Below are 24,636 nucleotides of genomic sequence, written 5' to 3' on the forward strand. Positions count from 1 at the left end.
CTATTGGGTACTAGAGATATGCCTCAGCAGTTAAGCGATCAGAATGTTCTTGAAAATGAACCTGTTTGATTCCCAGCATCCATACAGGGTCTCACAACTGTCTGTAACTACAGATTTAGGGGAATCTGGAACCTTTGGCATGTGGAGGCACCAGCACTCACATGTACATTCCTTCACACAAATCCTCTCCACACACACGTAATTAAAAAAAATAATAAAAATTAAAACGTTGATTGGTCTTTTCAAATGTTAATTTAGATTCTTCTATCAATTTGTATGACAGAAATAGTTTTAAACACTACAATTAGTTGACAGTAGAATACTATTTTGTCCAGGAAAAGAAAGGTTTTTTTTTTTTTACTTTAAATATAACACAGTTTAACATAAAAATATGTCCATCTGTGTGAAAGATGCTAAAGTAAGAAGCTAAGGGGCCTCGGGAGAGATTCCAGTATTAGTGGTGCAGAATCTCTGCAGGAAACCTGCAAATCGAAAGACAGTCATTTGAAAGCTGCTCTTAGACAGGATGAAGGAAACCATCCACTAAGGAGTCAGCCTTCCTTGCTAGTGTAACTGCTGGAGAAACAGACCACATCTTACTGACTACACTTGAGAGATGATCCTGTGATCAAGGACATCACAAGATCTAGCCAGAGAATATTACTCAATGTAAAAAAAAATTAATTATTCATTTGGTGAATTAGTAGTATGATATTCCTAACTGTAGTTTGAAATTGGCTGCTATATGTTACTTAGTACCATATTAAATATAGACTCATAATATGTAGGGACATGAAAGGGAGCCAAGTTCCTGGTTGAGTAAAGGTTAGAAATTCTCATGACCCCGAAAGAACAGCAGGCATTTAGCCTGGTTCCTGGACAACAGGCTCCTAGCACGAGGCTGCAGCCCTTCTTAGATTTGTGGCTGTCAGTCATGTAGGAGCAGAACTCCAAGCCCCTCAACAGGTAGAGGATGTGACCTGTGATCACATAGACTCAAGACAGATCTCCACTTTAATGAGGTACGTAAAGGACTGGAGACTTAACCAATACACACCCCTTCCTAGACCCGTCTCCCTGAAAAGGTATTTAACCTCAGGCCTGCTCTGAGAACTGGAGTATGGTTTTACTCATCCACTTTCACCATAACAATAAATGCCTGAAAACCATGGACTGCCTCTTTTCATCGGGATCCGCCAATGGGAGCAATGAAGAAGGCCTTCACTTAAAAGAGGTGTTGTCCAATCTCCTGTACCCCATACCAGACCTCTCTGCACTCCTCAACTATAACCACCATACCAAGCCCAAACCTACAAGCCAAGGAGTCTATCCCCAGGGTACCCTGCTGGAGCTCCCCTCTTTTCCCTCCTTTCCCCCGCCCCTGCGGGTTCCCACTCCATTCTCAGCTCTTCCATGGCTCTCAGCAGAGGTTGGGAGCCCAAGACCCTAAGAACCAGATGGCCATGGACTCCTTGCAGGCCTGGAGACCCCTGAGCCTGCTCTAACTGTCCCTGGGACCTCAAACTGTGCTCCCTCGGCACCAGAGTCCCGTGGCATTACTGGCGTGGGCTAAGTGCAGTCAAAACTCCTGCATCCTGCCTCACTAAGAGGCCTGAGCTCTGTGGCAGAGTAGACCCAGGACCCCATTAACCCTAGAATAATACTGAAAACAATCTTCATCAATGTACATGAAGAAGAAACACATGTCTTGTGACTTGTCTAAATCATGTAGCTAATACTTGATAGAGTTGAGCTAGTTTAAAGTTCATTATTTATACCATTATACTTGGGTACTGCACGGGCAGAGTAGCTCAAAGTATATTGTTGAGTTCTGCCAGATGACATGTCTATCATTAATTTTATCATCTACCTAATGTCAGTACTGAGAAAAAAAAAGCTACAAACATTTGGCAACATAAAATTACAGGTTGTAAATTTAGTCTAGACATACATCATTAATCTGAATAGTCCTCATGCCGAAAGACAGAAAATATTCTAAAAATGCTAAGCACTATAAATAAACAGTAAGGCATACATTTTTTGTAATCTGAAATATTCAGTAATGTTAGTTATGCGTAGTGAATTAGAGCTGCTTTAACAGTTAAAAGGTAGAATATTTGCTGGTATTAAGATATCCTAAGTGATCCTGTGAAGCTGTGAATAAGTCTCTGGATGTGGCGGCATGGCCTATAATCCCAGCACATGGGGAGGTGAAGAAAGAGGATAAGAAGATAATAATTCACAGCCTCCCATGCTATATGAGACAAGCCAAAAAGTAATTGATTCAAGTATCACAGGAAATTACAGTTGGGAAGTTTATATTAGGAAGCTATCTACCACCATCATAATGTTTTAACCTCAGCAGTATGGGTTTATTTTCTTTATAGCCAATGATTAGTACTTTACATTTAGATAGGTAGAAACCTGTATATTTCCTTCATTAAGATATGTTTCCAGCCTATTAAGCTAATTGATTAAGAGAGTGTGTTAAAATATTTACTAAGTTGTATACAGCAGTATACAAATGCAATACCAGTACTTGTGAGGATAATATGGGAGAATTTGAGTGCTAAGCTAGCCTGGGCTACCTGTGACATTGTCTCAGAGGTGGGAAAAAAGGGGTACCCTGAGACATTGTCCAAGTAACCACACACATTAAGCACCTCACCTTCCAGCCTGTCTTGGGACCTTGTTCCTGCATCCAATGATAAGAGTTCTTAGTTCAGCCCTGAGAATGTCCCCACTCAGCCATATACAAAACCAACAATGGTGAGACCCCTTGACTTTAGTCTGCCATAGCATCTCCTACCAGATCCAGCATCCCAGTTAGAATAATAACAAAGAGAGCAATTCCTCCTCAATGTAGATTGGCTAGCGATTCATACTCAAACAAAAATTCCAATCTACAGATCCAATTACAAAAATTACAAACAGTATGAGAGAAACAAGGCAATGAGTTCCCTGTAAAGCTCAATAGCCCTACAGTAATGGTTCCCAAGAGGAACAACTTAAATGAATCTTAATACATAGAATTTGAAAAAACAATATATTCAAAGAATTCAAAGAGGACATGAATAAAGACTTAGGATGGAAATAAAATCTCCACTAAAGACCAAAAAGCACAGATAAGGTGTTGAATAAAATAAATTAAGGATATGAAACATGAATTCAATCAAGAATTAAAAACGTTGAAGAAACCAGATCTTCACTGAAGTTCAAAATAAACATTTCATTAAAATTAATTTGAAAACTCAATGCAAAACACATTACAGGCAGAAGTAATCATGTAAAAGACAAAAATATCAGGACTTAATGATAAAGAACAAGTATTTAATCATACAATCATGAATTTTTTTTAAAAGAAGGAACAGAAGTCTGCCAAACTTCAGCCACTATGAGCAGAAAGTTTCCATGAATTCTAGACATAAAAGAAGCAGAATTTTAGATTAAGATCACAGAGCACATCATGAATAAAAATCTCAGAAAATGCAAATCTTAGGAAAAATCTTTATCAGAAATCTTATACATCAGACAGAGTTAATACCTCAAATTCAGAAAAGGAATTTGCAAACAAAGCATAAAAGATACAAATAACCTAATTTTAAAAAATCAATGATAGATCTAAAAAGAGTCTTCTTAAAATAAATCTAAATGGCTAATAAACAGATTAAGGTATTCAACAACATTAGCAATAAATGCAAATTAATACTCCTTGAGGTTCTCTGTAACCTAAATTAGAATGGTTACCATTATGAAATAAAAAAAAAAATCTGACAAGGATGGGGAAAAACATATACTTATTCATTTGTGGTATGAACACATTCTCTTATGGGCTCTATGAAGATGAATGTGGAGACTACTCAAATGCTAGAAACAGAACTACTAAAAAAATGCTTTATTTTTTTTTTATCATTCCTGGATACATGTTTAAGGGTCCCTACATCCTCTTTCAAGAAATTGCTCCCATTCATTGTTCCTCTGCATACAATAGCTAGGAAATAGAATCACCTTCTATGCTCACAAACAAGAGCAAACTACCATCTTGTAATCCAATTAAATATATATAAATATAAATAAAAGTAAATTATTATTAAAAGGTGATACCCTCCAAGAATCTAATCCTTCCTGCATGCTTTCAGCCTTTGTTATTACTTCTGTGTAAACACCATTCTGTCTGAGGTGAAAAGGAATCCTAAAGACATCTAGAACTTTACAAGGCATGGGGTATTAAACAAAAATCTTGCCAAGTATGGGATATATTTTTCTAATAATTATTACTTAGGGAGGCCCCAAATGCCCTTGAACAATGCAAGTTCTAGCCATTCCTTTTGCTTACCCACCAGAGCTATATGATAAGAGGGTATATCTGACAGACAATGAACCTTCATTTCAAGATAGAAAAATCCATTGTGAAAGTGAGATTGGATATTCCTCCTTGAATGCCACCTTTCATAGTACAACTATACTTGTAGATAAACACTACTCTCAGCCTTAAAGAGAGAAGACCCTTTTCACAATCAAAGTGGTGAATAAAGACACACAACTGCTTAAAGTATTATAGTTAAGTGAAGGCTGAGTATTCAGCCATAAACAAGACATTCACATCACTCTCTGTAAGATTCTGGGTACATTGTAAACAGTATGCTCACCTATATTCTGTCAGTATAATATTCTTAGGAGTAGTATAGTTGCATTACAAAAAAAAAAAAAAGAGTTGGATGCTATGACTTTATATCTTGGGCATGATATAGCCACTCTAATGACAAACTCAGTGACACTGCACTTGTCTAAACTAAGCTTGTACAAAATTAGGATTGGCCTATCAACTGCCAACTAGAATCTCAATAGTCCCTGGTCCTACACCAAAATAGTGGTCACTAAAATATCCTGAAAATAGGGAGCCCATGCCATTAGTTGAGTAGCCAGTAGTGAGTCCAACACATTCCAATGGCAAACTCTAGCCTATTGCTACAAAGACTGTAATGGTTAAAATCATGTGTCTCAAACCAGAAGGGTATAAATATGGAAAAAGGACTTGTAGGGAGGAGAGGCAGTTCATAGAAAAACCATGGTATGCCAAAGACTTGAGTAATATGAATGCATTTTATAGAGGTTGAAAAATGTCAGAACAAATTTAATACATTTTTTTAAATCAAAGTTAATGTAAGGAGCTGGGGAGATGGCTTAGCAGTTAAACATGCTTGCTGTTTTTCTACAGACCAGGATTTAATTCCAATAACCCATAGTACATAATTCAAATTCTTTTGTAGCTGCAGTTCCACAGGATCTGATACTCTCTTCTGGAATCTGTGTGTTCCATTACATATACTCACATATTTGTATAATCTCTTAAAGAATGTAAAACTCCAACATTTATAAAAAATGGCAGACAGTAACAAGCACTGGTGAAGATTTGGGGAGAATGGAGCCTAAACTTACTAGTGGTGATAATGGAAAAGGCTATAACCATTATGGAAATCACAAAAGAGGTTCACAAGTAAACTAAAAAATGGAACCTCCAAGTACCACAGCTATGCTAGTCCTGAGAACAAAAGTGACAGAATTGAGATAAGCATACCATAGAGGCATCTGCTCACTGTGGTATCATGTCACTCTTCATCACAGCCAAGTTCTTAAATCTACCCAGGTATGCATTGACAAAGAAATAGGTGTGGTATTAGCTCATGCATGAGGTACACACAAACACTGAGTTTTACAGCAAAGCACAACATGAAAGAGAGCATCTAGCACGTGATTGTTGATGCAAGAATTCCAGTCAAAACATTATCATCCAGATTAATCAGTGCATTTAAATAATGGCAAAACTAAGTCACTTCTTTGTAACACTAAAATTTGAAAATATTATTCAAAATATAAACAGATAATATTTTAAAAGGCATATTATAATCACAAAAAGAGCAGCAAAAGCATTTTATATAACATATTTTATTTTTAAAGTTGTTCAGAAAATTAAGGAAAATAATGTTTCCATTAGATATAAAAGATATTTAATAAAAATTGTAGAAAACATCCTCATTTGTGAATGTGATACATTGCAGCATTAATTAGAAAGGCAGTGAATCTTCAAGGTTATATGTCCCCATTCCTCCACTACCAATACAGTATAATTAAGTCAGAATCCTCTAAGAGAATGTTCTCTGTGTCACTAGACCACAAAGAGCATTCAGTGTCAAACCGCTCCAGATGGAAAAGAAATGCAAGCACAGGTTGCAGCTTTCCCTCTTTGTGACACATCACAGGCAGGTTCAAACAGATACCATAAAGTCCAATCCTGCCTCATGGCAACACAATATCAGAAAATACAGTTTCCAAAATATTTAGCAGGAGCATCAGAATACTTAAGCAAGAGGAAACTATCACTACAATAGAGTTGTATGTAGTATTCAAAGTTAATGGAAAGTAAGTCTCAAATGGAGAGTTACACATTAGGGAATAGCTTCTGAAAGTACAACAAATCAAAGAGGCAGAGCGCTATTTCAAAGAAAAAGCAGCCAAAAATGACACAAAGTATGTCATCTGTTTTTTTTTACACACACACACACACACACACACACACACACAGAGAGAGAGAGAGAGAGAGAGAGAGAGAGAGAGAGAGAGAGAGTCTTAGACACTGTTGTCAGAAAAGCCCATGATAAATACAACCTTGTTGGAATGACCATACATCTAAAAACCTTGAAACTTACAAACATAATAACACAAGTGAGATGAGAAAAATCTGCCAAACACTTATTAATCAATAGAATCCTACAACCTGTAGGAAATATTAGCACCACAATACATAGCTTTAAAAGTACTGACTGTGCCAACTAATGAACGCTTAGGAAATTAAAACACTGAAACAACACAGTTAAATACATTGACCATTTTTGTGTAAGCACCAGTATAGAAAGGGATGTTTTACACAACATCCATCATAGAACAAACTAAGAAATGGTAATGCAGTGAAGTCCCAGATGTCAGGAAAGCAAGAGGCACCCAGGACCCAACAGGGAGGAGATTAGCTGAAATGCCCAACAAAGGGGAGGGAGAACCTGTAGAGACCATATCCAGTGGTTAAGCTAGGTCCCTGGTTGGGGGATGGGGCCACACACTTATCTCCAAACTTTTTAACCCAGAAAGGCTCCTGTCTAAAGGAAATACTGACACAAAATGTGGAGCAGAGACTGAAGGAAAGGCCATCCAGAGACTGCCCCACCTGAGAATCCATCCCATATACAGAGACCAAACACAGACTCTATCGCAGATGCCAAGAAGTGCTTGCTGACAGGAGCCTGTTATAGCTGTCTCCTGAGAGGCTTTGCCAAAGCTTAACCAATACAGAGACAGATGTTCGCAGCCAACCATTGGACTGAGCATGGGGTCTGCAATGGAGGAGTTAAGAGAAAGGAATAAAGGAGCTGAAAGAATTTGCAACCCCACAGGAAGAGCAACACTATCAACCAACCAGAGCTCCCAGGGTCTAAAACACCAATCAAGGAATACACATGGAGGGAACCATTGCTCCAGCTGCATATGTAGCAGAGGATGGCCTTGTTGGGCATCAGTGGGAGGAGAGGCCCTTGGTCATGTGAAGACTCCGTGCCCCAGTCTAAGGGAATGCCAGGGCAGGGAGGCAGGAATGGGTGGGTGGGTAGGGGAGCACCCTTATAGAATCAGGTGGGGGTGGGCAGCATGGGATAGGGGTTTTCTGGAAGGGAAACTGGGAAAGGGGATAATATTTGAAATGTAAATAAATGAAATATCCAATAAAATAAAAAGAAATGTTAATGCAAAGAACTGCCAAACACAAACCAAGTCTGTCAAGCATAGTCTTCTAGCCATTCCAACAAGGTTGTATTTATCAAGGTCAAAATCAAGGTCTGATTTGTCAATTAGATTAAACATCAGTGATTCAAACATACATTAATCACATATAAAACTAAGAACTAAGAAATATTTTTTTCTGGATTTCTGTCAGTCTTTCTAAAAACCAGGGGACTCTTTTGCATTGCTTGTTTGTTTTGTAATGAATCACCACATAAGGGCATACAAGTATTCAGATACAAATGGCAAAATTAATGTAAGACAAGTAAAACATTCACAGGGACATTTATATAGAGGGCTAGAGTTTAAATAGAAATCTACTTATTTACCTCTGTTGACAGCAGTATTTTAAAATTACTACCGACCCCAAAGTCTTGTCAAGATAAATATGAAATCAAGAAAACAATGAATAGTGCAGATATTCACTCACACTTGACAGCTGTATGGCTCATCATAGTTTCTCAGTCGTACAAGATTGCTTATTTCAAGAAGGCCTGCCAAAGTAATTTTGTATCAAACTCTTTTCCCACCTAAAGTGATAAGATACTTTATCGTTTGTAATTTATGAAAAAAATAAACACATCCTTCTGATTTTCATCATTTCGATGTCCCCAAACTGGGACTCTGAAGATCTAATTCTTTTTAAAATATATTGCATTGGAATAATTGAAAAGGTTTATTTTGGTATTATTGCTGGCCAGAGCACAGGCATAGAAGAATGACATTGTCTTTAAAAGCTGCTCCACTTCATGATAGTATTTCTGTAGTTAGATGCTTATAACACAAATCTTTTATTACAATAATATTAAAAGATAATTTTAGAAAGAAATGTATTTTATCTAATATTCAAAGTTATAAATTCCAGGAGCTAGGAGCTATTTCATATTTTGTGCAAATAGGAATAAACATATAATTTACCTGTATGAGACCTGATGTAATTTTTCTTCATAGTTTTTGTAAAAGATATATGACAAATATTTCTTAATTGTTGGCAAAGTATTTTAATCGCAAAACTAAAAGCCCTGATTCCAATCTTGTCCTCAGCTGTGCCTGGGTATTACTTATGTGGAGGCTGATTGCTCCCATGTATAAGCTAAAATGGATACTTATGAAATTTCATGTATGGAGAAAACAACAAGTATCAGAAGTCCCAGCACTTGTTGCTGATCTGATCAACTTCTTGCAGTTCCATTAATGTGTCAATAACCATAAAATTATACAATATGTTTTATGAAAACGTACTGACATTTTGTTGTTACCTATTCAGACTGATAATCCTGAAATGTTTGACACCTCTCAGTCAGAACGATAAAAGTGTCCGTGGCTAACTTGTTTTCCCTCTTGTGACTGTATCTATACTTTCAAAGTCCTAGGTGATTTGTGGAATTGGATGAAGGACAGGGAGTGGCTCAATCACACTTGTTGTGTTTCTACATCTCATTAACAGAGCAATGGACATGGGTTTGATCAGGGCTAATATAAGTAGAACTCAGACTTGAAAATAAATACTACTCAAAATGTGAGTAAAACAAACAAACAAAATAAAAAAAAAAACATGGCATTCTCAATGAGACTATTTTAAGTAGCACTTAGAAAATATTAAAAAAAAGGTTCAATGATTGAAACCAAAGTAAAAATCATTAAGTTTGTATAAATAAATTTTCTATAATATATAAGATAGATTATAAGTAAATAAAAGACTATCTCTTGGAAATGACTATATCTTCTCAAACTGGGAAGAAATTTATCATTTTTACAACTTTACAGGAGAATAGTGAAAATTTTGTCACAGGATCATATTTGGTATTTATCTTTTGTACTTTTTAAATACATAAAAGAGTTTACAAAATACACAAATGTCAGAGGGCCAAGTAACTATCTCTAAGAAAGGAAGATATTGACCAAATTTTATCTAAATTTACTAGAGTATGAGTAACATTGTTTAAAAATAGTATGCAAGAAATATTTATAATTTTAATGAATCATCAACTAAAAGATAAAGTTCTATTTTCATGTAATCCCAATATGAATTCATCCTGTTTCTTACTTTGAACCATTGTGAGCCTCACTAACTAGGCATATATTTATTAGACTACACTATTATCTTGACATTAAATGAATTAAATAATGAAAATATCATACATAAGACAGCATGAAATACTCATACTCATACTATTCTGATGTAAAAAAAAAACCTAAATCATAAACTTTCCAGGTAAGTAGATGGAACTGATAAGCAAGACTCGGACAAACATTCCACGTTCTCTCTTATTTGAGGCTCCTCTGTCCTAATCTTCTGGTATGTGTAGTCTCTAGAAGCTATCAAACTTAAGGAAGTAAAAGGGACCATTACCAGGACAGGGGTTTGTGGAGTAATACTTACAGGAAAGGAAGGTGCAAGTGATTTGATAGGGAGATGGGAAAACATGGTCCCATTAGGAAGATGGTGGTTAATACAGAAGAAGATTAAAGGAGGATAAAGGGGCTAGCAAGATAAAGTTGATCTGATTAGAGAAATGGGGAAGGGGTGGTTTTCTAGGGAAGGCAGAGGAAGATAAATACAGGATGAGGAGAGGTAGGTGGGTAAAATAAAAAATATGGTTGGCTGAAAAGGCCAAAATGAATCATATTATTAACTAGTTACCTTAAAAACCCTATTGCATGTAATTATATGCATATGTATTTCAATGAATTTTTCTCATAAGGCTTGATAGCACTCCTTCCAAGAGCCAAAGACCACGCCTAAGCACCCAAATAATAGTCATGAGAAACCTGAGTTGTTGAGTAGGGTTATCCAAGAGACTTCCCAAATATGCAATATATTACTGTTGCCTTTTCTTAACCGCCAGAGGTAGACAATAAGTCCTTATTGCTGATTATACAATGTACTTCAGAAACGATACCTAACTTCAGTTTCTCAGTATTTCTGAGCTGGAACTGACTTAAAAGCTCACATCTTAACTACTAGGTTTCATGAAATCAGAAAGATCAGTGCTTTCTTCTAAAGGAGGGAAGCAACCAACAGTTTTATCCAACTTTGATGCCTATGAAATGTATTAATGATAAGTATGGCACGATAACTCTAAGGGCGTAGTAGTGACACATGTATCCTAGCGATATTCAATGGATCTGCAAATTGCTTTATGCTGAATGAGGTTCACCAGACGCAGAAAGACAAAAATCCATGTTCTATTTCACTGGAGGCTCTTAGCTCCTAATATTTTTACGTAAATAGCCGGTAGTAACTACAGAATTGAGAAAAGTAAAAGGAGACATTGCCTTAAGAAGCATTCAACAAGAGGAGAATCACTCCTATTACTAGAAACCTATTTAATTACTGAAATTTAGGGAAGACATGGTTATTGGAGGAAAATCTAAAGTCACTAATTTACTACTCTACTTCTAATCCCTAAACTATGAACATTTATGTTTATGCCCACAGATAAGTGTAGTCTTCATCTTTCATCAAGGAAACTTCTCTTCACAACAAATGGAGACCATTAACCACAACCAATCAAAATGGAGATTTGTGGAGGCTCCTGAAACACTGTGGAAAAGGTTGTAGAAAGATTGTAAGTGCCAGCACATCAGGGAGTCTGCTATGGGTTTGCATCTCCTAGTAACATGGGAAGCTATACCCATAAAAATCTCACAAACATGAATGTCCAAATTGATCTAAACAAGGAGTATAACAATGAACATGCCAACATGGACAAGAAAGGCCCACGAGCCTCAAACCCTAATAAAAGGACTACAGTGAACTAAGGAAAGCTTTCAGAATGCTGTTCCAGGGAACATTCAAACTATATTGACACAATGTCATTGTATGACTGTGACTCTTAGCTTGTGGAAAGAGTAGTTACTAGCCACTATACCAGTCTCCAACTGCTATACCTTGGCTCCTGGAACATTTTAAAATTCTGAGATCCTTTATTAGTCATTGAACTTGAAAGAATCACCCCGCTGCCTAGTTAGAGAGATTACTTCTCTTCAAACTCTTAATTCCTAGAGGAAAAAAAAATTGTTTTGTTTTGTTTTTTTCTCTGCTCTGCATTACCTTTCAGCCTACAAATTATTTCAATAAAAGAAAGACAAGTGCTGATACGATGTTTACTTTAACTAACAGGGGACTAACTGCCAGAGAGTCAGTTTCTTTGCTAGTTGTTGATGGAAAACAAAAGAAAAGAAACTAATTGTCACAGACACTAGCAGAAGGATCCCATTCAGACCGCAGAAACCTGGGTTAAAGAAAATACTAGTGGAGTCATTAACTTTTAATTAGGGTCCACTGTATTTATGTGTATTTCCAGTTATTACCATTCCAGAGCTAAGTAAAGAGGTCTCCATGAGCTTTCGTTCTCCCTCCTCCCCGACCTGTTTATCTGACAATGGACTAGCTTGACAGCCTCCTTAAACTGCCAGCTCCACAATTCACAGATAGTCCAACTCACGAGTTCCTGGAGAGCAGCAACATGGTGGTTGAACAGGAGCCTGGTGCTTATTTTGATGACAAATTTGTTTCCTAAGCCAGGTTGCTAGCTTAGCATCCTTGGAACGCATAGACAGGTTGCAAACCTCAAGAAGAAGAGAGACTGAAGTATTCTGGGACTGTGATGCCCTTCTCAGGGCTTCCTAATCAAAATCTGTCATATCTTGTCCCCACGTCCAATGACACAATCCTGACTTTCTAACAACTGCCCAAATTTGCTCCTGGTTTTTTTCTTTTCTTTCTTTTACTATAGTTAATTCAAAGAATCATAATTCAGTAATGACTTACAGCATGAATTTAAATGATTCTTAGGGTTTATTTCTAAACAAATGAAAAAACAAACAAACAAAACCTGACACCTAACAACACACTGCTATGCCCATAGATATGTGTATCCCTCAACAATTCTAAGAGACGTTTCTTACTGTAGTAGCTAGAAATTAACACAGAGACCCATAACTGGATGATATGTGCAGAGTGAGAGTCTCTGGCGCTCATAGCCTTAAACTGAATGTCATTATCAAACTCCTTCCCTCAAGGTTCAGATGTATGTGGATAAGGAGTCAGAAGGATTGTAAGAACAAAAGGTGGTGGATAAGATCAAGAAAATAATGCCTTACCGAAACAAAAGGACTGATAAAGGTATGAACTTGCAGAGATTATGTCAGAATAAAACAGCCTGTACAAGTTCAAACCAGGCAAAAAATGTCAGCCCTGAAACTGAGACCATGTTTAACCAAAAGGTATTTGCAATTGAAATTTACTGCGTAAAAAAAAAAATAAAAATATTTTTCTCCAGTAGAGTGTCACTGGGTACCTCACCTACATGCAGAGGCAGGACCCATGCATGGGAGTAGTAGGTCAACACAAAGTGAACTCTGTGATCTGTTTCGGTTGGTTTTGTGGACTTTTTGTTTCAGTTTGGGGTTTTTAATCCTATTCATTTTGTTTGTTTGTTTGTTTATTTTGCTTTAGTTTTTGTGTTTTTTTTTTAAGAGAGAGAGAGAAAGGGGGAGGGAGGTTGAGAGGGAGCCCATTTGAAGCTGTGAAGCTGGGTGGGCAGGATTGGAGAAGAGTGAGAAAGAAGAAAAACATGATCAAAAAATGTTATGTGTGACCCATCCACTAGCTGACTGTGAGCATCCACTTCGCTAAGGGGAACTGCAACCCTATAGGTGGAACAATAATATGAACTAACCAGTACCCCGGAGCTCTTGTCTCTAGCTGCATATGTATCAAAATATGGCCTAATCAGCCATCACTGGAAAGAGAGGCCCTTTGGACTTGCAAACTTTATATGCCCCAGTACAGGGGAATGCCAGGGCCAAAAAGGGGGAGTGGGAGGGTAGGGGATCGGGGGGGGGGGGGTGAGTATGGGGGACTTTTGGAATAGCATTGGAAATGTAAACGAGGAAAATACCTAATAAAAAAAATAAATTAAAAAAATATTATGTGAAAATATGAATAAAAATGTTTAAAAAATCATGATGAACTTTTCAAGCCCAAATCCTCTATATGCTTTGCATAGCAATTGTTCTTCTTTAGCATACAGTGGAGGCACCTGGAGAACAAACTTAGGTAATATCTGAAATCAAAAAATTATATTCAGAAATTCAATGTAATGTGGATAATTAAGAGGTAGAATATGAGTATTTAATGCTTTCCAAACAAAGAAGGTTGGTGAAATTTATCAGGAGTTTGGAGATAATGTTGCAAATTATCACTTTATAGGAGTCTGCTAGTTGAATAGATATTTTACTATGACAAAGTTTGAAATATGGAGACAGACACCACACCTTACTAGAAAAGACTAGTGGGGCAGAGAAAAAGTAACAGCAAGGAAAGAAAAATTAGAAATTTATTTGTTTCTTTTTTCATTTTTCCCCCTTTGGGTTTTTTTTTTTTTTTTTTGGTTTGTATTATTATTTTGTCTGTTTCTTTTCTTTTTTATTAGATTTTTTCTTCATTTACATTTCAAAAGCTATCCCCAAAGCCCCCTATGCCCTCCCCCAACCCTGTTCCCCAACTCACCCACTCCCTCTTCCTGGCCCTGGCATTCCCTTGTACTGGGGAATATGATCTTCGCAAGACCAAGGGCCTCTCCTTAGTTTTTTTTTATAACACAGGAGCCCAGTAAAAAACAGGAGATGGAAAGGCAAGAAAAGACCTGAAGACATTCAATGAAAACCAACAGTATACACCAATATAAAATGGTTAATTGCACATTGACATATTTAGAGCTTTATTTATTTATTCATTCATTCATTTTTAGATAACTTTCTAGTATATTAGTCTAGTTATGAGTTTGCTATGTGACCAAGAATGATCTTAACTTCTGACCCACCTTCTTAATGCCTGTTCCAAGTCCCCAACATCTCCATTTGTTCATGGCTGAGAACTGAACCCAGGATTGTGCGCATTCTTTGTAAGCAGGACACTAGCTGCCCTGTGACTTTGACAATGCCTATTGAATTTTTATGGCTAGATCTTAAACACATGCTAATGAGAATTCATAATGAAAATTTAAATAATCTATAACATAAGTACATAAGTAGAGGTCATGATACTATTTCAACAAAGTAGGTACATTCTTACTGTGTATATGTTAAGAATATATGAGTGGTGATTGTGTTCAGAAGAAAAATGATAAATAATAGAAAATGCAAAGGTAATTATTCACTTTGCCACATTAATGGATTTTAAGAGTATAGACTGTTCTTGGATATAAACCATCCTAATACTAATAGTGACTTTGTGATGATGCCGTCCACCATGCTCTCGAGGTAAGCTCGGACAGCAGTGACACTGTTTCTATTCACCACTTTGCTATTGCTATGATAAAACACTATTTCCCAGGAAACTGAAAAATATAAAGTGCTTAATTGAGTTTATAGTTTCAGAGGAATAGAATCCATAACGGCAACGTGAAGGCAGGGTGGCAGGAACAGCTGAGGGCTCATATATCAAAACTACAAGTAGAATCAGAGAGGACACTGAGAATAGTATAAGCCTTTTGAAGCCTCAACGCCCACTCCCAATGACACACCTCCTCCAAGAAGGACACACCTCCTGATTCTTCCTAAGTGTTCCACAAACTGGAGATAAATAACCAAGTATAAGAGTCTAGTGGGGTCATCTATTGTTGCTAAAATAACCACACTGTTGAATGAGGAAACTATGCTCTTTAAGTAACAATGAGCATATATGACATTAACAAACCTAACACAGACATCAGAACAGTAGTTTACACTGTCAAGAATTTTTTAGAAATCACTTATCTCTCTTCTTGAATTAGGAGTCATTTTGAACAAAGAAATTGATTTTTGATGTGGTGAGTTAAAAAGTTAAAAATACTAAAGTAAAAGAATAACATTCTTTTTCAAATAACATGGATGACTCAAAACTAATCCTCTCACATTAAAAGTTTTCTCAGTTCCAAACTTTGTCTCTGTAACTCCTTCCATTGCTGTTTTGTTCCCAATTCTAAGAAGGGGCAAAGTGTCCACACTTTGGTCTTCGTTCTTCTTGAGTTTCATGCTTTAGCAAATTGTATCTTATATCTTGGGTGTTTTAAGTTTCTGGGCTAATATCCACTTATCAGTGAGTACATATTGTTCGAGTTCTTTTGTGATTGGGTTACCTCACTCAGGATGATGCCCTCCAGGTCCATCCATTTGCCTAGGAATTTCATAAATTCATTCTTTTTAATAGCTGAATAGTACTCCATTGTGTACCACATTTTCTGTATCCATTACTCTGTTGAGGGGCATCTGGGTTCTTTCCAGCTTCTGGCTATGCTGAGACGAAAGGATAGACCATCTAGAGATTGCCATATCCGGGGATCCATCCCATAATCAGCTTCCAAACGCTGACACCATTGCATACACTAGCAAGATATTGCTGAAAGGACCCGGTTAGAGCTGTCTCTTATGAGACTATGCTGGGGTCTAGCAAACACAGAAGTGGATGCTCACAGTCAGCTATTGGATGGATCACAGGGCTCCCAATGGAGGAGCTACAGAAAGTACCCAAGGAGCTAAAGTGATCTGCAATCCTATAGGTGGAACAACAATATGAACTAACCAGTACCCCCCGGAGCTCCTGTCTCTAGCTGCATATGAATCAGAAGATGGCCTAGATGGCCATCAGTGGAAAGAGAGGCTCATTGGTCGTGCAAACTTTATATGCCTCAGTACAGGGGAACGGAAGCCAGGGCCAAGAAGTGGGAGTGGGTGGGGGAGCGTGTGGGGGACTTTTGGGATAGCATTGGAAATGTAAATGAAATAAATACCCAATTAAAAAAAAGTTTTCTCAGTGCATCTTGTTGAGCTAATGACTATGTCTTTAGAAGGTAGGTGATGTAATACTTTTTTGTAACCCATATCTTTTCAGTGCAGGACACATTTTAGTAAAGGAGATATTTGGCAGAAGGTGGTGGGAACTTCAGTTTTTAATTTTTTAGATCAGTTTAAATTGAAAAAATATCTAAGGAAATTCTTTTAATTTTATTAGTTTTAAGTGATCAGAATAATATAAAATATTGGCAATTATAATGTTCTCCCATACTTCATTGGGCATATTATTATTATTATCATTGTTGTTGTTGTTGTTATTGTTGTTGTTGTTATTATTATTATATTTTACTTTCTATCATATCCTACCATACCTTAAATACCAAAGGTCTGGAATTATTTAAAAACACTAACCAGCTAAATGAACATAGCAGTTTAAAATTCATAGACAGTGAAAACTATTTATAGCGTTTTACCCCTTTGCTCATTTTTTTGTGTCCTTATGCACTACACATGGGAAATAATTTCCTTTGAACCTGAACATTTTATTACAAAATATTTTGGCTTCTTTTACCATTGCCAATGCCCATTTATTTCTTTATTTGATTCTGATGAAATGAATCTTCAGTTATTACCAGAAGTTAATTTTAAAATGATGTAAAAGTTATCAACAATATGTTCTGGGTGACTGTAAAGAAACATATCACTAGAACATACTTTTAGTCACTAAGAGACCAGGGATGCCCATGGACTTCTGAATCAACTCTCTTCATGTCATCTCCTACTATCCTCTACATCTCAGTGAATGATGATATGCCTCGAACCTTTGTTGACTCCTCTTTCCGTAATAAAATTTAATTTTCCTCACAACTGTTGAGCGAATTTTATACCTTTCAATTTCCCCAGATATTTTAGACATCCTCCAAAACAATATAGGCTATTAAATTTGGCCTTGATTGTCTTTTAGAATTTAAAGATAAGTATGTTTTGAAGACATACATACTTCTGACTTAGGATCTGGAAAAATTGAGCTGGAACTGACTTGAAAATGCTTCTCTCTAAGCATTAGTTTTCTTAGTATACTAAGGTGCTGAACCAGTTGTGACTGAAGCAAAGCCTTTGAAAAACAACAATGATGGGGCTGGCAGGCTAGTATGCCCTAGTAGTACTAACATCTTGGTAGTAACCAAGAGCTGTCTAATTGGACTTCAGGACCACTCAATAAGAGGACATTCACACCTGGTATTATAAACCCAGACAAAAGAGGCTGAAGAGACCAGGAAAGCTAGAGAAGAACCTACTACAGCCACTTCCCGAAACCAGAAAGATTTCTAACTACAGTCTAGATTTTTACCTTTACTTAGTGCTAAAAACACTAAAAAGAGAAATTGGATGAGCTAGAAAGCCAAAAGGAAAGAAATGCCAAATGTAATTTAATTATAACACATGACTTACTATTTGTTCTTAAATGTATTTTGTTTTCTCTGCTTTGAATTATTAAGCAGTAAAGATCTGACATGATTAAAATTGATATCATACTGCTGTGCCCTGTTCAATTTTAATTAAATGTTGTAGTATTATTCTGGTATATGGCATTTTCAGACATGTCACTTAAGCCTGTGCTTATAATTTTTGAAAATTGCTGCAATATATACATCAAAAATTCATAATTTGGAGTTTAGATTGTAGCTACCATTCTCTTAGCATTTTTCCTCATATCTGTATTTTAGTGGTTGTTTCTCCAAAGCGTGGTTAAGAGTGGAATTTTGTTGGGAGCTATTAAGGCAACGCTGTTGTTCTGATCTCTGAATTGGGCCTCTCCCTGAGAAGAAAAGAGGATCAAAAGCAGGCCACCGGACACACCGCTCGGAGAAAGTCAGCGCAGGATGTCCTGACCTCAAGATGTACCCTGATACCACCAAGTTCCTGCTTCCCAGTGTAGTTGCCAAAAGAAAATTTTCCCCTACCCCATCGCTCCTGCTGAGAAGTACTTCCTCTCTTTCAGCTGCCCCATCCCTCCTGCTGAGGTGCATTTCCTCTGCCCCATTCCTCCTGCTGAAAGGCACTTCCCCTTTTTCTTGTGCATTTAAACCTAGGGCTTGGCTAATACATTTGGGGCTTTGATGCATTCCAGAATGGTTTCCATGTCATTATTCGCACAAGGCCCTCGTCCCTCTCTACCCCCAACTTGGTTCTTAGGAGGAGTTCCCCTCCAGACCCTCGAATAACTGGACCTGCTGGACGGGTCAGAATTTCTGTCTCACACCTGCAGCTTCTCCAGAATTTAGAAAGACATGGAGGTTTTGGTTGTCACTTCTGTTTTGTTTTATATTGTACCATACTTTAAATGATTTCTCTGATAATAATGATGTAAATGAGTTCTGTTACTGGGTTTGAACAATAAGCTCTTTTTACTCTGTCTTCCATTGAAATATGTCTTAAAACTTTGTAAATTCTTTTATTTTATTTTATTTTATTTTATTTTTTCCATTTTTTATTAGGTATTTAGCTCATTTACATTTCCAATGCTATAACAAAAGTCCCCCATACCCACCCACCCCCACTCCCCTACCCACCCACTCCCCCTTTTTGGCCCTGGCGTTCCCCTGTACTGGGGCATATAAAGTTTGCGTGTCCAATGGGCCTCTCTTTCCAGTGATGGCCAACTAGGCCATCTTTTGATAAATATGCAGCTAGAGTCAAGAGCTCTGGGGTACTGGTTAGTTCATAATGTTGTTCCACCTATAGGGTTGCAGATCCCTTTAGCTCCTTGGGTTCTTTCTCTAGCTCCTCCATTGGGAGCCCTGTGATCCATCCATTAGCTGACTGTGAGCATCCACTTCTGTGTTTGCTAGGCCCTGGCATAGTCTCACAAGAGACAGCTACATCTGGGTCCTTTCGATAAAATCTTGCTAGTGTATAAATTCTTGTTTAATCTTTTATTCCCTCTGATTCATTCTCTTTCATAGTAATAAAATGTGTGTGTAACTAATGTGGAAATTTACTGTACCCTTCTGAAACCTCTCTGACTGGAGGCTACTCAGGAGAGTGGGAAGTTCTTTTTAACAAACTTTATGCATGGAAAGTTATAACAACAGGGGTCCAATTAGCTAGTAGATCTCTCCTGACACTTGTTAACATCAGAAGCAGATTCAAATTCTAACAGTTGAAAATCATTGATTTACTAGAACTAGAAAGAAGATGCCAGTAAATATAGGTGACAGTCATAAGTCACAATTATTAAGTATCTAGCAAAGCAAGGTGATGGAATGTGAGGTGGCATACCAGATGCTCATTTTATCTGAGGTTGCAACTTTTCTCACTTCTTGTGATACAAGCCTATGGAATTTGAGGTCTGACAAAAGTGAGTATCCTTCACACACACTGCTTCCAGGAAGAGTTGGTTTCCTGATTTTTTGTTTGTTTTGTTTTGTTTTTACTTTAACAGAAATTTGGGGGATTGATTTTTTAAAAAATTATATTAATATTCCACAATAGAAGAGTGGATATGGAAAATGTGTTTGATTTACACAATGGAATACTACTCAGCTATTAAGACTGAGGACATCTTAAGTTTTGCAGGTAAATGGCTGGATGTAGAAAATATCCTGAGTGACATAACTCAGACCCAAAAGGACATGAATGGTATGTGCTCACTGATAAGTAGATATTAGCCAAAAAATGTACAGAATACCCAGGATACAATCTGCAGATCTCATAAAGGTTAACAAGCTGAAGAACCCAAGTGAGGATGCCTCAACCCCACTTTTGCAGGAGAAGAAAGCAATCACAGGAGGTGGGAGGGAGGGAGGTACCTGGGTGGGAGGGGACAGGGAAGGGAAGAGGGGAACACAATCTAGTATTGGGTGGGGGGAACAGGACTGAAGCCCTGAGGGCTAGCTGAAAGAATGGAAACAGGGAACCTTGGGAGGTAGGAGGTGGGGGGTGACCCTCCAGAATGTACAAGGCACCTGGGAGGTGGGAGACTCTCAGAACTCAAAAAAGGGACCTTAGATGAAATGCACTACAGTGGGGAGTGGGAACATGTAAAGCCCACCTTCAGCAGAAAGATAGAGCATCAAGTGTGGGATTGCCCTCTCACAGTCAAAACTCTGACCCATAATTGTTCCTGTCTGAAAGAAATATAGGGATGGAAATGAAGAAGAGCCTGAGGAAAAGATGGTCCATGGACAGGCCCAAATTTGGATCCAGCTCAAGGAGAGGCCCAAAATTCTGACACTATTACTGATACTAGGAGCCTAGCACTACTGCCCTCTGACAGGTCCAACAAGCAGCTAAAAGTCCGATGCAGATATTTATACTCAACCAATGAACAAAAGCTTTGGAGTCCTGTGGTTGCATTAGGGAAAAGCTGGAAGAAGCTGAGGAGGAGGGCCACTCTGTAGGAGGACCAGCATTCTAAACTATTCTGGACCCCAGAAATCTCTCAGATACTTGGCCTCCAATCAGGCATTACATATCAACTGATATGAGACCCACAACACATGTACGAAAGAGGAATGCTAGGTCTAGACTCAGAAGATGCACCTAACCTTCAAGAGACTTGGGGACCCAGAGAGTGGGGATGTTCTCATGGAGACAGGGAGGGGGAGGTATGGGATGTAGGTGGACTGGGAGGGGGATACAATCTGGACTGTATAAAAAAATTAAATAAAAAAATTAAATAAAATTGAAAAAATAGATAGAACATACAATTATTTATGAGATTATGTCACATTATCATTAGGACAAATATAACTTTAAATTGGAAACATCACAGGATAAACTTCTTATTGTGACTGTTATATAATGAGAAAATTTAATTTTTTTATAATATTATATTGGAAATATCAAATGTAAACATGTAAGGACAATTGTCTTGTAATGAGAAATGTTAATGCCACTTTACATATTTATATTTAACCATAGATCCTAATACAGTTTAAAACAGGGCAAGAGACTCTGAGTTTACTTTTAATGAACAAGCAGATTTATACAGAAAATATTTATAAACAGCTATTTTTTTCTTTCACATGGATAATTCCATCTTATAGAATTTAGTTATGCAAGGCATTCTAAAGACTTTTGAGCTGGGCATGGTGATGCATGCACTAGCACTTGGGAGGCAGAGGCAGGCGGATTTCTTAGTTTGAGGCCAGCCTGGTCTACAAAGTGAGTTCCAGGACAGCCAGGGCTACACAGAGAAACCCTGTCTCAAAACAAACAAACAAACAAACAAACAAACAAACAAACAAACAGACTTTTGGAAAGGCATATAGATTTGTCTGTTGCTCTCAACACATTTCATATTTGTAGAGAAAATTAAGTGTTCACACAAATACAAAGTATGATAGAAAGTGAAATCATATTAAAGGAATAAGAGTAAACAAATAAAAGATCATATCATTCCTACAAGTTATGGAAGACACAAAGCAAGGAACACAGCTTCTACCAGGCTGTGAGGAGGGGTACATATACCTTTCTGAGATGGGTGTGAGGTTTGACGTGGTTAAAGCAGAGACTGAAGGAGCTGAAGGGGTTTGCAACCCCATAGGAAGAAGAACACTATCAATGAACCAGAATTCCCAGGATCTAAACCACCAATCAAGGAGTACACATGGAGGAACCCATGACTCCAACCCTATATGTAGCAGACGATGCCCTTGTAGGACATCAATGGGAGAAGAGAGACCCTTGGTCCTGTGAAGGCTTGATGTCCCAGTGTAGGGGAATATGAGGGTGGAAAGGTGGGAGTAAGTAGGTGGGGGAGCACCCTCATAGAAGCAGGAAGGGGGGGGTGGAATAGGGGGTTTCTGGCAGGGGGGAAATCCGGAAAGGGGATAGCATTGGAAATGTAAATAAGTAAAATATCCAATAAAAATGAAAAAAAAGCACAGACATGAAGAGAAATTAGAAGATGACACTCCAAATTTTAAGCAAATGAAGCCATTTTAAATTATCAAGTAGAAAAAAATAATTAAATTTTCATTTTGAGAAATATACTCAATTAACAATTAAATAATGTAGATAAAAATTAGAGCTACTACGGGGATGGGTTAATACTGAATTGGGGATATTGAGGCATCTGAAGACTGTGGGTAGCACCAGTCGAAATAATTTTAGCTGGTGTTAAGAGCAACAACATCAACCAACCAGACCTCCCCAGAGCTCCCAGGGACTAAACCATCAGCCAAAAAGTACACATGGACGGAGGAACACATAGCTCCAACTGCATACGTAGCAGAGTATGGCATTGTCTGGCATCAATGGAAGGGGAGGCCCTTGGTCCTATAAGGGCTCAATGTCCCAGCATAGGGGAATGCCAGGGCAGTTTGGCAGGAGTGTGTGGGGTGGGTGGGGGAGCACCCTCATAGAAAGAGGAGGGACAGGGTGCAGGATGGGGGTTTTACTGAAGGGAAACCAGGAAATGTGATAACATTTGAAATGTAAATAAAATAACTAATAAAAATTAAAAAAAAAAGAGTTTATATGCTATAGAAATTTGTCTCACAACCTGGAGTTTTCTCAAACACCTGGAGTGCTTGTTGTAGTTGATGTTTGAGAAAGCGCTGGTAATAAATTTGCATTTTGCTAGCAACTCTTTTTTGGAATGATAGAAATAAGGGTGGAATATTGCAGATATGTAAAAGACCTTTGAGTCAAGAGTAAACAAAATATGCTGTTGAGAGATTAGATGTTCCTGTCAACGAGAAGGGTGATTCTTTCAATGCCATTTGCATGTTTCTAAGAAGAAAAGATATTCATTTTTTTCTTGCAGAGTCTATTGTGGGGCAGTGGGCTGCACACAGACAGCCTGGTCACCAGTTGAGCATAGGTCTTCAACCAGAGTAGACCCAATGGCTAGTAATTTCCACCTACATGGGATGGAAGGTGTTTGATCATGTCTCCTGGTCCCTTGGCTCCTGTTGAAGTTACCACTGCTACAGCCCCAGCAGGAGAGGTGTGTGACTATCAACCACACAGACAACATCCCTAGCTTCTGGCATTCTGGCTTGACTCCACCCCCACAGTTACCTGACTATAGCCAGGTATGCTCATCCCCAGTTACCTGATAGTCCAGCCCGCTATAAAAGGGGCTGCTTGCCCCACCTCTCTCTCTTTAAATAACTCTCCCCTTTCTAATGCTCTAGTCCCCCTTCTCTCTCTCTCTTTTCCCCTCTCTCCACCTGGCTATGGTCAGCCTCTCTCTTTCTACCTTCTCTCTTTCCCCCTGCCTTTCTACAGTAAAGCTCTAAAACCATAGGCCATCTCTGCTCATCAAGGCTCATCTGCTTGAATAATGGAATAGGCTTTCCTCTTATGCGCCACGTCTAATCTCCCACAGGAAGGCCTTCCTATGCTCCAGCCATGGACGGGACCAAGGACTCTTGCCCATGTGGGAACCACACAGTGCCTCCCTTTCTCCCTGTCCTCTTCTCCCTTTGGACCCGGGGCTGACTGAGCCACCCCAGGGAGCCCCCATTCTGTTCTCAGGTCTTCCCAATGTCCAGTGGTGTCTGGGATGCCTGAGGCTGAGAACCTGGTACCTAGGACTGCCCTTTGTCCCCCACCCTCTGAGTTGCAGTATGTGGCTTCCCACAGCCAGACACCCACCCGGGCATTTGGCAAGCATTTGGCAGTCCTTCTGCATCTGCCCACCTACAGCACCAGAACTCTGAGAGGGCACTGGTTTTTCCCCACTCCCCCTTTATTCCCCCATGTTCCCTGCCCTGCAGTCTATGTGGTCCTTTAAGCAGGAACTTGAGTTATGATTCAGTGAACTAGGAATTCCAAGAATGTAGCCTCCCTCAGCCTTGAAGCTGGCTGATCCAGACTTTGACCTTGCTGCCACTGAGATTACCTAGGGTGGAGCCTTCTGACCTAGAGGACTCTACTGTTCTGTCACCTGACACTGCCCTCCTCCAAGACACTGCTACCTGCTGAGAGGCCCCTCAGTTATTCCTGGAGGAACTTCCTATCCTGCATGTCACCTGCAGGCTGGCTCCAGACACCAAGAATGGAGTGGAG

General features: G+C 38.4%; 1 protein-coding gene across 5 annotated transcripts in view; it reads right to left on the minus strand.

The window, feature by feature from the left end:
- Ptprd (protein tyrosine phosphatase, receptor type, D) overlaps positions 1 to 24,636 on the minus strand; it is a 2,270,506-nt gene that overhangs the window by 1,344,929 nt on the left and 900,941 nt on the right. The window lies entirely within an intron of this gene.

This window comes from Mus musculus, chromosome 4, assembly GCF_000001635.26.
Source record: "Mus musculus strain C57BL/6J chromosome 4, GRCm38.p6 C57BL/6J".
NCBI classification, from domain to species: Eukaryota; Metazoa; Chordata; class Mammalia; order Rodentia; family Muridae; genus Mus; species Mus musculus.